The following is a 16765-nucleotide window of genomic DNA, read 5'->3' as shown; positions in this document are numbered from 1 at the left end:
AGGAATCTGGCTAGTGGGACATTGCCTAGTAAAAGACTATGTGAGCAAGGATGGTTGACCTTAGGGAGATCAACATCCACCACTGCGGAGACACCATCACGTGTTTCTCAACGCAGTGATTCTAGAGCAATGCCCCTTGGGAAATATTCAAAGCAAGAAGGCCTGCGGAGACACCATCACATGTTTCTCAACGCTGGCAGGAAACTAGCCAGGTCTTTCACCGGGAAGGAACAACCACGGGAAGGGCAGTCTCCAGTCAAGGAGACCACCTATGCCAAACATGGTATCCATCCACAGACAGCCGTTTCGGGGTATTTGCCCCTCATCAGTGTGGAGTAGGAATCTCCCAGGGGGCATTGCTCTAGAATCACTGCGTTGAGAAACACGTGATGGTGTCTCCGCATTGGTGGATGTTGATCTCCCTAAGGTCAACCATCCTTGCTCACATAGTCTTTTACTAGGCAATGTCCCACTAGCCAGATTCCTACTCCACACTGATGAGGGGCAAATACCCCGAAACGGCTGTCTGTGGATGGATACCATGTTTGGCATAGGTGGTCTCCTTGACTGGAGACTGCCCTTCCCGTGGTTGTTCCTTCCCGGTGAAAGACCTGGCTAGTTTCCTGCCAGCGTTGAGAAACATGTGATGGTGTCTCCGCAGGCCTTCTTGCTTTGAATATTTCCCAGGGGGCATTGCTCTAGAATCACTGCTTTGAGAAACACGTGATGGTGTCTCCGCAGTGGTGGATGTTGATCTCCCTAAGGTCAACCATCCTTGCTCACATAGTCTTTTACTAGGCAATGTCCCACTAGCCAGATTCCTACTCCACACTGATGAGGGGCAAATACCCCGAAACGGCTGTCTGTGGATGGATACCATGTTTGGCATAGGTGGTCTCCTTGACTGGAGACTGCCCTTCCCATGGTTGTTCCTTCCCGGTGAAAGACCTGGCTATTTTCCTGCCAGCGTTGAGAAACATGTGATGGTGTCTCCACAGGCCTTCTTGCTTTGATAAAAAGAACCACAACACACAGAAAAATATTTTTATTATAAATAAAACACAACACAATTAGTGACTCCATCTTTATTGAAATAAAGAACCCCCCTCCACAGTAATCCTGGGTCAAGGTTCTCGCGCCGTCCAATCCGGATCCAATATCATCTGATCGGTTTGCTGGAAGGCAAAGCGATCAGATGATGTGTCAGGTTCAAGGGCCTGAATCTCATGACACAGCAGCTGATTGTATAAACGGCTTTTATACAATCAGCTGATGCATCAGTGCAAAAAAACAAAACAAACTACACACTTCAGTGCAGACTCCTATCCGACAGCCTCAGCTGATAGTTTAGCCGGCCGGGCGATAAAAAGCCGGCCTCACCTCTTGACTTATAGTGTCAGCTGATTCCGTCAGGTGACCGCATCAGCTGATCATCGCCAGGTCTGAGAAAGAGAGAGAGAGAAAGAAGAGAGAGAGAGAGAAAGAAAAGAGAGAGAAAGAAGAGAGAAAAAGAGAGAAAATAGAGAGAGAGAGAAAGGAGAGAGAGAAAGGAGAGAGAGAGAAAGGAGCGAGAGAAAGAAAGGAGAGAGAGAAAGGAGAGAGAGAGAGAAAGGAGAGAGAAAGAAAGGAGAGAGAGAAAGGAGAGAGAAAGGAGAGAGGGAGAAAGGAGAGAGAAAAAGAAAGGAGAGAGAGAAAAAAGAGAAAGCGAGAAAGAGAGAAAGAAGAGACAGAAGAGAAAGAGGAGAAATAAGAGAAAGAAGAGAAAGAAAAGAGAGAAAGGAGAGAAAGAAAGGAAACAGAGAAAGGAGAGAAAGAAAGGAGAGAGAATGGAGAGAGAGAGAGAGAAAGGAGAGAAAGAAAGGAGAGAGTGAAAGGAGAGAGAGAAAGGAGAGAAAGAAAGGAGAGAGAGATAGGAGAGAAAGAAAGGAGAGAGAGAAAGGAGAGATAGAGAGGGAAAGCATAGAGAGAAAGGAGAGAAAGAAAGAGAGATAGAAAGGAGAGAGAGAGAGAGAGAAAGGAGAGCAAGAAAGGAGAGAGAGAAAGGAGAGAAAGAGAGAAAGGAGAGATATAGAGAGAGAGCTCACAGCTAATGTCCAGCTCCTCCCCTCAGTGTATAATTAAATTATAATTATAAATATATTATAAATATAATTTAAAATTAAAAATAAAAAATAAAAATCTATTCCGGGTCTAGAAGTCGCGACTAGAGATGAGCGAACTGGTCGCAGTTCGGCTTGAGGTTGGTTCGCCGAACAGAGCTCCTGTTCGAGTTCGGTTCGTCGAACGTTCGACGAACCAAACTCGAACCAATAGGCTATAATGGGAGGCAATCACAAACTCATAAAAATGCATTATAAATGTACACATACAGTTAATAAACATTGCCATAACACTTACCGGTCCCCGCGATCCCTCCTGCACTCTGTCTCCTGCCTCTATTCCATCCGATGATCGCTGAATCCTCCCGGTGACCGGCACTGCCAGTAGAGATGCAGGACCTATCGTGACGTCAAAATAGCCATGTGACCAGTCACGTGGCTATTATCTCATTGGCTACAGACTGGTCACATGACTATGACACGTCATGTAGGACCTGCGAGTGCATCTCTCCGGTACACGGTGCACATTTGTGTATCGCCGTGTACCGGCGACATGCTCTAGCACACGGTTGACTCCCCGTTCCGTTAGGGACCGGCTGACACAGCCGGTCATTAACGGAGATCACCGTTGCCATAGCAACGCAGTTAGCGGTGACGTCACCGCTAACCGCGGCTCCGGGAGCACCGTTGATATGGTAACGCGTCTGTCAGCGTTACCGCTGTTACCGCTAGCAGCACTGATCACTCACGGAGTGAAGGCTGCACGCTGCTTCTCGTGCAGCTTTCACGGAGTGAATGCTCCACGGGAAGCAGCGTCTTCCTCCATTCAGCAGTGATGTAGCAGAGCTGCATTTGTTGAACGAGAAAGACAGAAGAGCAGGATTGTGGAGGGCTGACAGGGGGTAATAAAGATGGAGTCTCTAATGTGTCTGTGTATTTATTTCTATTAAAGTATTTTTTCTCTGTGTGGTGTCTTTTTTTTAACCCTTTATTGGAGTTTCTTAATGGCCGGGTCAAACGTGCCTGACATTAAGAATCTGTGGCTTAATACTGGCTAGTAAAACAAAGCCAGTATTAACTCATGATTACTCAACAAGCCACCCGGCTCCAGGGCTGTTGGAAGAGATGGATACAGCGCCAGATGATGGCGCTTCTGAGAGAGCGCCATTTTCTGGGACGGCTGCGGACTGAAATTCCAAGCAGAGGCGCCCAGAAACCTCGGGCTAACCTGTGCTGCGGATTCCAATCCCCAGCTGCCTAGTTGTACCTGGCTGGACAAAAAATGGGGCGAAGCCCACGTCATTTGTTTTTTAATTATTTCATGAAATAAGTGAAATAATTAAAAAAAACGGGCTTCCCTATATTTTTGGTTCCCAGCCGGGTACAAATAGGCAACTGGGGGTTGGAGGCAGCCCGTGGCTGCCTGCTGTACCTGGCTAGCATACAAAAATATGGCGAAGCCCACGTCATTTTTTTGGTGGGCATAGAACTTCTGCATACAGTCCTGGATGGAGTATGCTGAGCCTTGTAGTTCTGCAGCTGCTGTCTGCTCTTCTCCATACAGACAGACAGCAGCTGCAGAACTACGAGGCTCAGCATACTCCATCCAGGACTGTATGCAGAAGTTTTTTGCCCCCTGAAAAAATTATGTGGGCTTCGCCATATTTTTGTATGCTAGCCAGGTACAGCAGGCAGGTACGGCTGCCCCCAACTGCCAGTTGCCTATTTGTACCCGGCTGGGAACCAAAAATAAAGGGAAGCCCTTTTTTTATTATTTCATGAATTTCATGAAATAATTAGAAAACAAATGTCGTAGGCTTCGCCCCATTTTTGTGTCCAGCCAGGTACAACTAGGCAGCTGGGGATTGGAATCCACAGCACAGGTTGGCCTGAGCTTTCTGGGCCCCACTGCTGCGAATTGCAGTCTGCAGCCGCCTCAGAAAATGGCATTTTCATAGAAGCGCCATCTTCTGGCGCTGTATCCAACTCTTCCAGCACCTGCCTGCTATACCTGGCTAGCATACAAAAATATGGCGAAGCTCACGTCCTTTTTTTGTAGTTTTTTGGCAAAAAAAATAAAAAATGCTTCCCTGGATTTTCCATTGCCAGTAAAGGTAACACCAAGCAGTGGGGGCTAGCAGCCAGTAGCTGCTTGGATTAACCTTAGCTAGCAATACAAAAAATGCAGCGGGAGCCCATATATATTTTTTTTTAATTATTTATTTAAATAACTAAAAACAAAATGGGCTTCCCTGTATTTTGATTGCTGGACATCACAGTGCTGTAAAAATTAATCTTTAAAAAAATGACATATATTCATATTCAGTCATCGGGTTGATAATATAAAGAGGATATGGCTAATGTATTATTCAGTATTTTATTCATACTCTTTGTTGCTTTCTTTATGTAATGAAAAAATTTCAATAAAAACAGATTTATCATAAAAAAATGACGTAGCGCTCCGCGGTATTTTTGATTCTCAGCGCAGATAAAGCAGACAGCTATGGGTTGCCACCCCCATCTGCCTGCCGTTTCCTTGGTTGGCAATCAAAATACAAGGAAGCCCATTAATTTTTTTCTATTTAAAAAATAGTTAAAAAAAAAATGACGTTGGGTCCCCCCATTTTTGATTGCCAGCTAGGGTAAAGCAGACGACTGTAGCCTGAAAACCACAGCTGGCAGCTTTACCGTGGTTGGGGATCCAATGTGGAGGTCCCTTCAGGCTCTTTTTTATAATTATTTTATAAATATTAATAATTACACAATAAAAGTAGGGTCCCCTCCAAATTGGATCACCAGCCAAGGTAAAGCGGACAGCTGTGGTCTGGTATTCTCAGGGTGGGAAGGTCCATAGTTATTGGGCCTTCACAGCCTAAAAATAGCAGGCCGCAGGCACCCCAGACGTGGCGCATCTACTAGATGCGCCAATCCTGGCGCTTCACCCCAGCTCATCCCGTGCCCTGGTGCAGTGGCAAACGGGGTAATAAATCAGGTTGATACTAGCTGTAAAGTCACCTGAGATCAAGCCCAGCAGTTTGTGATGTCATGGCGTCTATTAGATACCCAACATCATAAACTGTCAGTACTAACAAAAAAAAAAATCGACAAAAGAAATTTATTTGAAAAAACAGTCCCCAAAACATTTCCTCTTTCACCAATTTATTGTAAGAAAAAAAATAAAGGGGTCCCACGACGACTCAGGACCGTCTAGAATATGGGGGGGGAGACACTCAGGGAACGTATCCCCCATTTTCTAGGAGTGCGGACCCTTCATGTGAGGAGTGTGGGTGCAATGAATCTGCACTCACTCTCCCCGGGTCCACAGTAGCAGAGTCCATGTCGTAATGGTTGCTACCAAAGCTGCAATGCCCTGCTCATGAGGTAAGGGCATGCCTAATCAGGAGAACTACTGTAGAGGAAGCTCTGCTCACTGGTATATAGGTGCTCAGAGGTAATAATAGATAAAATTAGTGAGTAACCTCGGCACTCTAAATCTCCCAGACTAAGTCAGTAAGTCACATTGGATAGTAATGCAAAATCACTCTTTATTGGTTCGTATTAGGAAAAAAAATTTTTTCATAAGCATATATGTTTTTGTCCAAAACAAGTTACAAATGACGTTTCGGCCTGAGCCTTCGTCAGATTGGACTTATCTGCATGTAATCATGAAAAATGACAATAATCAGTATCACATAAGAGTGAGAGAACAATAACATAAACTCAAACAATGTAGAGGTACAATTGGGATGCAGCAAAAAAATTGCAACACAGCAAGAAATGAAACACATGATACAAATATCGTAATACAGTACAAGGACAATATAGTAATGACAAATATGGGGTCAGAGTAGGCTTAGACAGCTCTGGTACGAAAGAGATGTCAATCATAAAGTATCATGTGCAGTAGGTGTAGAGCTACACTATGCATGGCAGAGCTAATGGGTAGACCGACCATAGAAAAAGAACGGAGAAAAAGTGGAGAAAAAAATGGAGAAAAAATGGAGAAAAAGTGGAGAAAAAATGTCGAAAAAGTGTCGAAAAAGTGGAGAAAAAGTGGAGAAAAAATGGAGAAAAGGTGGAGAAAAAATGGAGAAAAAGTGGAGAAAAGGTGGAGAAAAAGTGGAGAAGAAGTGGAGAAGAAGTGGAGAAGAAATGGAGAAAGAGTGGAGAAAAAGTGGAGAAAAAGTGGAGAAAAAATGGAGAAAAAAATGGAGAAAAAAATGGAGAAAAAGTGGAGAAAAAGTGGAGAAAAAGTGGAGAAAAAGTGGAGAAAAAATGGAGAAAAAGTGGAGAAAAAGGGGAGAAAAAAAATGTAGAAAAAGTGGAGAAAAAATGGAGAAAAAGTGGTGAAAAGGTGAAGAAAAAGTGGAGAAGAAGTGGAGAAGAAGTGGAGAAAAAAATGGAGAAAAAAATGGAGAAAAAGTGGAGAAGTGGAGAAGAAGTGGAGAAGAAGTGGAGAAGAAGTGGAGAAAAAATGGAGAAAAAAATGGAGAAAAAAATGGAGAAAAAGTGGAGAAGAAGTGGAGAAGTGGAGAAGAAGTGGAGAAGAAATGGAGAAGTAGTGGAGAAGAAGTGTTTGTTCATGCCAGATGTGAGATAAATAATTTTTTACCGGCGCTGTCATTTACTGTAACGTGATCATCGGTGTACGGTGTATACCTGTGATCACGTGAGCGGGGACCGGAAAAACCGTCCTGAATCATGATCTCCAGGGTCTCAGCTAGCCCTGAAACCCCGGAGATTTTCTGACGCCGGGGGGTGTTATTCACTTATTTCTGACTGCTGTTTATAAACGGCAGATCAGAATTAGGCTACATTCACACGACCGATCCATTTTTGCGGTCTGCAAAAAACAGTCCATTTTTTTTTCACGGGTGCATCCGTGTGGCATCCGTTTCCGTTCCGTAGACGGTCCGTATGTCATCTGTTTGTCATCCGTGTGCCTTCCATTTTTTTTGTGTACTGCAAAAAAACTGAAGGAGGGTAAATGCATAAATTTACCCAGGATCCATAGCTTCATCCTACATGCGGCGGTCACATGTTCACTTCAGTGCCATTTTCTACTGCTTTTCACAGCGTAGAGCACTCTGGTGATTTTCTTGTGCTTGTACACTTCATATCAGTCTTTTCTGTCATTATAATGGCAGAAAGACACATAATGTCCCACTCTCCTGCATTTTGTAATTTTGCACCCTTTGGTGCCTTTCATGTGGCACTAAGGGGTGCTTAGCTTTGTATTTAGCCAAAAAAATGAAAAAAAAAATGACGTAGGGTTCCCCCTAGTTTTGTAGCCAGCTAGGGTAAAGCAGACGGCTGCAGCCTGCAGACCACAGCTGGCAACCTCACCTTGGCTGGTAATCCAAAACTGAGGACACCCCACGCTGTTATTTTAAATTAAATAAATAATTTTAAAAAAAAACACGTAGGGGTCCCCCCAAAATTGGATCACCAGCCAAGGTAAAGATGGGGTCTGATATTCTCAGACTAGGGAGGCCCATGGTTATTGGACTCTCCCCAGCCTAAAAATAGCGGGCCGCAGCCACCCCAGAAGTGGCGCATCCATTAGATTCGCCAATCCTGGTGCTTCGCCCCAGCTCATCCCGCGCCCTGGTGCGGTGGCAAACGGGGTAATATATGGTGTTGATACCAGATGTGTAATGTCACCTGGCATAAAGCCCTGAGGTTGGTGAGGTCAGGCGTCTATCAGATACCCGACATCACCAACCCAGTCAGTAATAAAAAAAAATAGACGACAAACACATTTTTATTTGAAAAAACACTCCCCAAAACATTCCCTCTTTAACCAATTTATTAGAAAGAAAAACAAATCCAGGTCTGGTGAAATCCAAGGGGTTGCCATGACGATCCACACTGTCCCAGTCAATGAAGAGCAGAATGTTCCCCATTGGCTGGGAGAGCAGTGCAGTGACCTGAGCTAACATCAATGGGTCAGCCCAGGTCACTGCAGGGCATGACAAGTGCTGCTGTCAGCGAGGTACATTACCTGCGCTCATCTCCAGCACTGCTGACAGCACCTGTCACTGAGTTCAATGACCGCCGCCTTCACAGCCAAGTATCACGAGAGGCCCGTGACGTCACCGCTAGTCAGTCTCGGGTCGGAAGCGAGAGAAGGTGATGTGACAAGCAGTGTCCATGGAGGACAGTGACAGCGCTGAGGTCGGGATGGCGGGACTTCATCACCGCAGGTAAGCCAAGCGGGGCCATGTGTGCAGAGTGTGTGTGTGTGTGTGTGTGTACATGCCGTGTGCAGGAGGGGGCGGAGCGAGCTGAGCGGGGAAGTGTGGGCTTCCTGCACGTAACTAGGATAAACATCAGGTTACTAACCAAAGCACTTTGGTTGGATACCCGATGTTTATCTTGGTTACCAGCTTCTGGCAGGCTGCCAGCGATGGCTCCTGCACACTGTAGCTGTAAAAAGCCCTGCTTTTTGCTGCTAGAACTGTTCTCGAACGTATATAGAACTATCGAATTTTAGCAAAAAAGCTCGAGTTCTAGTTCAATCTAGAACAGCCCCAAAATCACTCGAGCCACAAACTGGAGAACCTCGAACCGCAAACCGCACTCAACTCTACTCGCGACCTTATGCTTCCTAGGTGAGCTATTGCCTCCAATGTGAAAGATAGGCAGATTTGCTAATCTTGAAGTCTGGATTGCTGAAGTCTCAGCTGACCCTGTGATTCACTTGATTGCTACGTGAAGCTCATACAAAGCACTCGTGTTCTCTAGCAGAGATGACAGTGTCGTGTGGATTACGTCGGACCTTGAGGGGTATTGGAGGATTTTAATAAAATGGTGAAACTGTGTTCTTTTGTCTTTTATTCCAAATAAAGGATTTTTCGCGGTGTGTGTTTATTTACTTTCACTTTATAAATAGGTAATAATTATAATTTAAAATTATAAATAAAAAAAAAAAAAGAAAAAATTGAACTCTTTATCGGGACCAGGACCAGAACTCCTGACGTTATGCTTCTGAGGCGGGTGCTTTATCCACTAGTCCAGTGCCTCTTACGATATAGGTAGGCAGATTTTGTATTCTTGAAGTCTGCACTGCAGTGCTGACTGAAGTCTCTGCTAATCACGTGAGTCACTTCATTGCTACGGTGCTGCTACATCTTGAGGGAGCATATCTAACAGTGTCGTGTGGATTACTTCGGACCTGGAGGGGTATTTTTGGGATTAATAACGGGGTGAACCAGGGTTGTTTTTTGTCTTTTATTCCAAATAAAGGATTTTTCGTGGTGTGTGTTTCTTTACTTTAACTTTCAGTTTAATCATGAAAAGTATCTCGGGGAGATGCCTGGCATGATTAAAATCATTATTACCCCAATTGCCACCGCACCAGGGCAATTCGGGATGAGCTGGGTAGAGTTCCCCAAGACATTCGCACCTAATGGATCCGGCTATTCCGGGTGGCTGCTGGGTGATATTGCTAGGGTAGTGGGCTCCCGATAACGTGGAGCTCTCCATCCTAACAATACCAGCCTCCAGCCATGCGGCTTTATCCTGGCTGGTATCAAATATTGGGGAAAACACATTTTTTTTTTCATTTATTTATTTATTTTACTGCACGATATAGACCCGCCCATCGGCGGCTGTTATGAGTTGCAGTTAGACAGCTGTCACTCAGCTTGGGGACGTGTCTGACTACAACCAATCATAAGCGCCGGTGGGCAGGGAAATCACGGAATAACTAATTGACTAATGAAGCGGCAGCCATTTTCTAAAGAGGAAAAGACGCCGCAGATTTGTGACAGCCATGGAGCGAGACGCACGAGATCGGTGAGTAGGAAACGGAGAAGGATTGTGCTGGGGACGCAGGACGCATGCAGATAGCAACATGTGCACATAGCCTTACTGTGAAAAGCCACGTTGTTGGTGATCGAACCGTTCTCGAACATAACTCGAGCTGTCGAGCTTTTAGCAAAAAGCTCGAGTTCGAGTTCGATCTCGAGCACCCCCAAAAATCACTCGAACATGAAATTGGCGAACATCGAACATCGCTCATCTCTAAGGCGGAGGCATGATATTGCCTTCATCCAAAGTTGGTGCTCTCGATGTCTGAGAGAGCTCTACAACAACACCTGTTTCCCCTCCCAAAACAACAGATGATGACCTGCCCAAGCAAACTGCCTGTTGCAGTTAAAGAGGTTGAAGGTCTGCGTAAAAAAACATGTGTGACAGCTGTCCCCACAGTCATAGAGGATGAAGAGCGCACGGATGCAGTTGAAGGGGCAGAGGGTGGTTGGCCCACTCTGCTAGGCCACATTGTAGCACAGTGAGCTTCCCACTGGGACCTATGCTTGTTATTCATGTGACGGTTCATGGATGAAATGGTCAAACTAGTGAGTTTTTAGCCTTTACTTACAGATTGCCGACAAAGCCTACAGATCACATGAGTTGGGTGGTCCTTTCCAATGTCAACAAAGGACCAGGCAATGCAACTATTAGAGCCCATGTGACCTGCAGAGCCATCCCGACTTGTGCTCAAAGGCAGAGTTGTAGCTGAGGATGCAGTTGTTGAAGTGCTTCCAGTACTCCGCCTTTGTCCAGGAAGGCGCAAGCTAACCTCGTCGTCAGTCTCATCCTCCTCCACCGCCTCCGCTGACCTCCTCGAGTGCCTGACTGTGGGTTGACAGTAAGTGGGAGCTAGAACTTCAACTGTTGTGTTTGCACTCCCCTCGCCCTCAGACCTAACCTCTTCCTTCCCTGACTGAATAGTTAAGTTGTCATTCCAATCAGGTATCTGAGTCTCATCATCATCAGTATGTTCCTCATTGTCTCCACTAAGATGTGTTACAGTTTGTGAATGAGGGTCTAAATTATGCCCAGAAACTTGTTCATCAGGGCCTGAATCAGACTCACAAAGCTTCTGTGCATCACTGCAGACCATTTCCTGGTCTGTACTCACTGTAGCTTGAGAGCAGACCTCTGATTCCCAGCCTATAGTGTGACTGAACAGCTCTGCAGAGTCACCCATCTGTGTTACACCATACTCTGCAGGGCGGGTGAAGACTTGAGAGCTGGGAGAAAGCAAGTGCGATTGGGGTGACAACTCAGACGACTGTTGTTTTTTGGATGTTGAAGTTGAGGTGGAGGAGAGGCCACTTGCTGGAGCACTTGAGATCCATTTAAGCATGTTCTTTTTTTGTGCATCATCTACAGTTACAGTACTTCAGTTCCGTAAAAAAGGGAGCAATCGGATTGTCCATGGAAAGTAGTAAACATCTTACTTTTGCTTGAAGATGGCCTTTCTTCAGCAGATGTTGCTGTAGCTTTACCACCTCTCCCACGGACACAAACTTTTTTTCCCTTTCCAACACGCCTGTTCCTCTTTCCACCAGCATCTGTCCTTTTGCCACTCATTTTGTTTGTGACCAGATTGGACACTTAAAATGTCGTAGCAAAAATGGAGAGGTGGTGTACAATGCAAAGGTGGTCTAGCTTTATTGACAGCTGAAGAACCAACACTCACTATCCCTGACAATGCAACCATGGCCCTAAAACTGTCAGCACTGTTTAAAAATTGCGTAGCAAAAATGGGTAGGTGTGTAGAATGCAGAGCTGGTATACCTTGCATGGCACCAGAGGAACACTAGGTAGTATCCCAGAAACTTTTAGTATGCCACTAAGTGTCAGCACTGTTTGCTATAAAAATTGCGTAGCAAAAAATGGGCAGGTGTGTACAATGCAGAGGTAGTGTACCTTGCATGGCACCAGAGGAACACTAAGTTAGTATCGCAGAAAGTTTTAGTATGCCACTAAGTGTCAGCACTGTTTGCTATAAAAAATGTGTAGCAAAAATAGGCAGGTGTGTAGAATGCAGAGGTGGTGTACCTTGCATGGCACCAGAGGAACACTAAGTTACTATCACAGACACTTTTAGTATGTCACTAAGTGTCAGCACTGTTTGCTATAAAAATTGCATAGCAAAATGGGTAGGTGTGTAGAATGCAGAGGTGCTGTAGGTAGCAGGACAGCAAAGGAAGCCTCACTTTCTATCCCTGCCAATGAAAAAATACAGCAAGGAATTGCCTGAGCTGATGTAGCCAGAAGCTGTTATCTAAAGCCTAGCACAGCATTGGCACGGACCTGCCTACCAACAATGCTGTCATGTAGCCCTGAAAAGGGCTGAAATTACAAGTAGTCCCTAATCCCTAAAGCGCTGTGTAGATTGCACTGTCAGTCTATAGCACACACAGCAGCAGCGGGAGCAGTGACTGTCACCCACCCACAGCAGAGAGATAATGGCGGCGACGGGGAAAATGGCCGGATCTTATATGGCAAGGACATGTGACTTGCACAGCCTATGACACATACCCTTGTTTGTCTGGCAAAAATCCACTTTGCTGTGTGTGTCTGTGATTTGATGACAGTCTGGCCCGCCCCACTGTACGCGCCATTAGAAAAAAAAAATGGCGATCGGCATTCTTTCAGCACTGATCTAAACCCCGTCCCTCCCGCACACTATGCGCTGCGTTTTGCTAATATCATGATTCACAGTGACTCACACTATTACAGTGGGAAGCCAGCTAGTAACTAGCTACGCTTTTTGTTGATCGAACCGTTCTTGAACGTAACTCGAACTATCGAACTTTTACCAAATCGTTCGAGTTTGTCGAACGACTCGAACACCCCCCAAAATCACTTGAACATGAAATTGGCGAACCTCGAACCTCGAACATCGCTAATCTCTACTTACAAGTACTATACCTTACCTGCCTGGTTCTTGAACAGACTAGAGGTCAAAGCTGCACAGTCCCTAAAGGCCCCTTTGCAGAATGAAACAACCCTAACTGGATGACCCAGATAACCACTTAGACCTTCTCTTCCTAAATGGCCATTGAGGGTTCCATGAACCACCCAAAGAATCCCGGGGAAGGTGCAGAGAAAAATAACGTAACTCAAAGTTATAATCTTCCAGGAGAAACACAAGAAAAACAGGCTGTAATTCCAAGCAGTGTTCACTTCAGAAATATCACCAGTGGGAAATAGAAACCTGGGGAAGCTTTAAATAGTTACCCACACCGGATGAGAGAGCAAACTAAATTCCATAATAGGAAACACTTATTGGCAGAAAGGCATGTACACACAAAGTATACACACAGAGACAAAGTGTTCAGAACCAGGATATCTACCAAACTGTGGTTGTGACTGTGGCTCAGTTGAAAAGTAACCACAGCACAGGAGGCAGCTGGATTAAATCTGAGGCTAGACAGAGACATTAACCCCTTAGCCCCCGGGCACTTTCTTTTTTTGCGTTTTTGTTTTTTGCTCCCCTTCTTCCGAGAGCCGTGACTTTTTTATTTATCCATCAAAATCCATCGGAAAAATTGCAAAAGTGTGATTGTACAATAGTTTTTGGGATATTTTATTCACCATGCTCACTATATGGTAAAACTGATGTATCTATGTGATGCCTCAGGTCAGTGCGAGTTTGTAGACACCAAACATGTATAGGTTTACTTGTATCTAAAGGGTTAAAAAAAAATTCAGATGCTTGTTGAAAAAAAGTGGCGCACGTTTTGCGCCATTTTCCAAAACCTGTAGCGTTCTCATTTTTCGGGATCTGAGGCTTAGTGATGGCTTATTTTTTGCGTCTCGACCTGACTTTTTTAACGGTACCATTTTTGCACAGATGCTACGTTATGATCGCCTGTTATTGCATTTTGCGCAAAATTTGCGGCGACCAAAAAACGTAATTTTGGCGTTTGGAATTTTTTTGCCGCTACGCCATTTACTGATCAGATTAATTGATTTTATATTTTGATAAATCGGGCATTTCTGAACGCGGCAATACCAAATGTGTATATTTTTTATTTTTTTAACCCTTTAATTTTCAATGGGGTGAAAGGGGGGTGATTTGAACTTTTAGGTTTTTTTTATTTTTTTTAAAATTTTTTAAAACTTTTTTTTTTACGTTTTTTTTTTAATTTTACTAGTCCCCCTAGGGGGCTATAGCGATCAACAATCTGATCACTCTGCACTATCTGCAGATCTCAGCTACAGAGCTGAGAACTGCAGGTTTGGTGCTTTACTTTCAATGCCGGCTGTATTCCGGCATTGAGAGGAAGTGAGTCATGTTAGCTACAGGCGTCATCACATGACCCTGTGCTACCATGGCAACCACCGAAAGTCACGTGATCAAGTCACGTGACGTCCGGTGGGGGCAGGGTAAGTGACTGTCATGGCGGCGCGCATTTACATACCGCTGCCAGATTTTGGCAGCGAGATGTAAGGAGTTAATGGCTGCGGGTGGAAGCGATTCCACCCGCAGCTAGCAGGCACACATGTCAGCTGTTGAAAACAGCTGATATGTGCGCGGATCGCCTCCGCCTGCCCACGGCTGGGGGCAGGGATTAACGGCACTCGATCCATGACGTACCCAGTACGTCATGGGTGGTTAAGGGGTTAAAACATTTAGGTATGAAAACAAAAGATATTTTTTCCATTTTAAATACTGTTTTAGCATTAAATTTATAATTTACATGACGGGTAATAGGAATAAATGGACATGTTAATTTGTAATGCCGTTTTTACCTATATTTTGCTGCACTTTTTGTTGCACTGTTTGAGCACACAGTCAGTGGAGTGCTACTTGACTTTTAGAATGCAGATTTCATTTGAATGATTGTGAGCTCCATTAGCCGTGCCACTAAGGGGCCAAATCAGCAGAAACCCACAGAAGTGAACCCATATTGGAAACATCATCTAGGTGTTTTAAAAAATATATTTTTAACCCGCAGGTGCTTCACAGAATTTTATAACATTGGGATGTGGTAAATTCAGCATTTTAGTGTTAAAATTGACATTTTTTTTATTAGCTGCAAATTTACCAGTTACACAGGATAAAACTGGACCCCACAACTTATTGCTCACCCAGCGAGAATAACAGATTGCCCAGTCCATGAACCCCGCTGCCACTGTTTTCTCAGCTCAGCAAGAACTCGCTCATGTGCAGGAGGAACAATGTTGACTCATGACCGTTCTTCAGGCTATGGACACCCAACTGAGCTTTCTACAGCTGGCAGATCCTGCAACCATCAATGCTCAGCTTTCCAGTCTTCAACAAGAGATCTCTAGTTAGGAAGATATGCAAGGTTGGGTGTTGAAGCATCTCGCCTCCGAGGATGCCTTGCCGCCACACCCCCAGTCTTGGCACCTTCGGGTCTGGCTTCTCTCCCAGCTGACAGTCAGCCCCCTCATCTCAGCAGACCTCCATGGTACCAAGGAGATCCAAAGCTTTGTTGGGGGTTTCTGAACCAGTGCCAGTTGCACTTGCATCTCCTGCCACAGCAGTACCCCACAGATTCTACCAAAGTGGCTTTCCATGCTTCTCACCTAGATGGTGAAGTCCTGGACTGGATCAATCAATTTCTGGATAGAATAGATCCACTTGTCTCCAACCTTATTCTCATTCTGGAGACTTTCCACAAGGTTTTTGATGAACCCGATTACATTGCAACCGCTACCAAGGTGCTGTTTGACATTGAACAAGAGGATTTCACCAAGAGTTAGTACACCATTAAATTCCACACCCTATCCTCTGAGCTACATTGGACCAATGAGCCATGGAGCATTCTGGTGAGGCCTAACCAGTAAAATCAAGGCTGAGTTAGCTGATTGTGCTTTACCCTCCTCTCTGGACGATCTAATTACCTTGGCAGTTCAGATTGACCTGCGCTTTCAGGAACGGGCCCGTGAGAGGAGGTTGTCTCACCCAATACCACCTGTACTGAGGTCCTTGGTACCTCGTGCCAGTGTGTCTTCCGTACCTGCGGTTTCAGAACCTATGCGGGTTGATCATGTGGGTCTAGCCAGCTGCCGCTCGAACATTTGTCGCACCAATGAGGGATGCTACTACTGTGGAAGCTCAGCACATCTAATTCACTTCTGTCCCAAGAAACTGGGCAACTTCCCTTCCTAGGGTCTGTAGGAGAGGATATCCTAGGTCAGTCATGGCGAACCTTTCACAGGCCGAGTGCCCAAACTGTAGCCCTAAATCCATTTTTTTTTCTGAAGTGCCAACCAATCCTATTTGTAAATAATTTATTGTAACCTTACCTTTGCAGTTTTCTCTTCTCTTCAGCAGGGGCATCACACTCATGCATGCTTATCACACATTGAATCTGAGCCCATGCCCTTTCCAGACACAGCAGTTGGATTGATCTTTCTGTAAAAAATTGCAGCATATTAGACAGAGATTTTAGCATGGAATGCAATCAGATTTCACCCTGTAATCCACATCTACATTTCAAAGTCTGAACATCTTGAAATCCCATAAAGATGTGTGAGTTGCTCCCCTCCCCCTTCATTGTATAGTTCTGTCCCCCTTCCTGGGCCACTTCCTGGTAAACATGTCCCCCATCCTTACTTATATTTCCTACATTCTGGTATATTTGTCCCCATCATGGCCCCATCCGGGTAAATGTATCTCATCCCAGCATATTCCCCATTCCTGGTAAATGTCCTCCATTCTGGTAAATGTACCCCATCCTGGTAAATGTACCCCATCCTGGTAAATGTACCCCATCATTGTAAATGTATCGCATTCTGGCATGTTCCCCCATGCTGTTAAATGACCCCATCCTGGTAAATGTACCCCATTCAGGCATGTTCCCTTACCCTGGTAAATGTCCCCTTTCCTG

This window comes from Anomaloglossus baeobatrachus, chromosome 2 (genome assembly GCF_048569485.1).
Source record: "Anomaloglossus baeobatrachus isolate aAnoBae1 chromosome 2, aAnoBae1.hap1, whole genome shotgun sequence".
Taxonomy (NCBI): domain Eukaryota; kingdom Metazoa; phylum Chordata; class Amphibia; order Anura; family Aromobatidae; genus Anomaloglossus; species Anomaloglossus baeobatrachus.
This window is presented reverse-complemented; position numbering follows the sequence as displayed.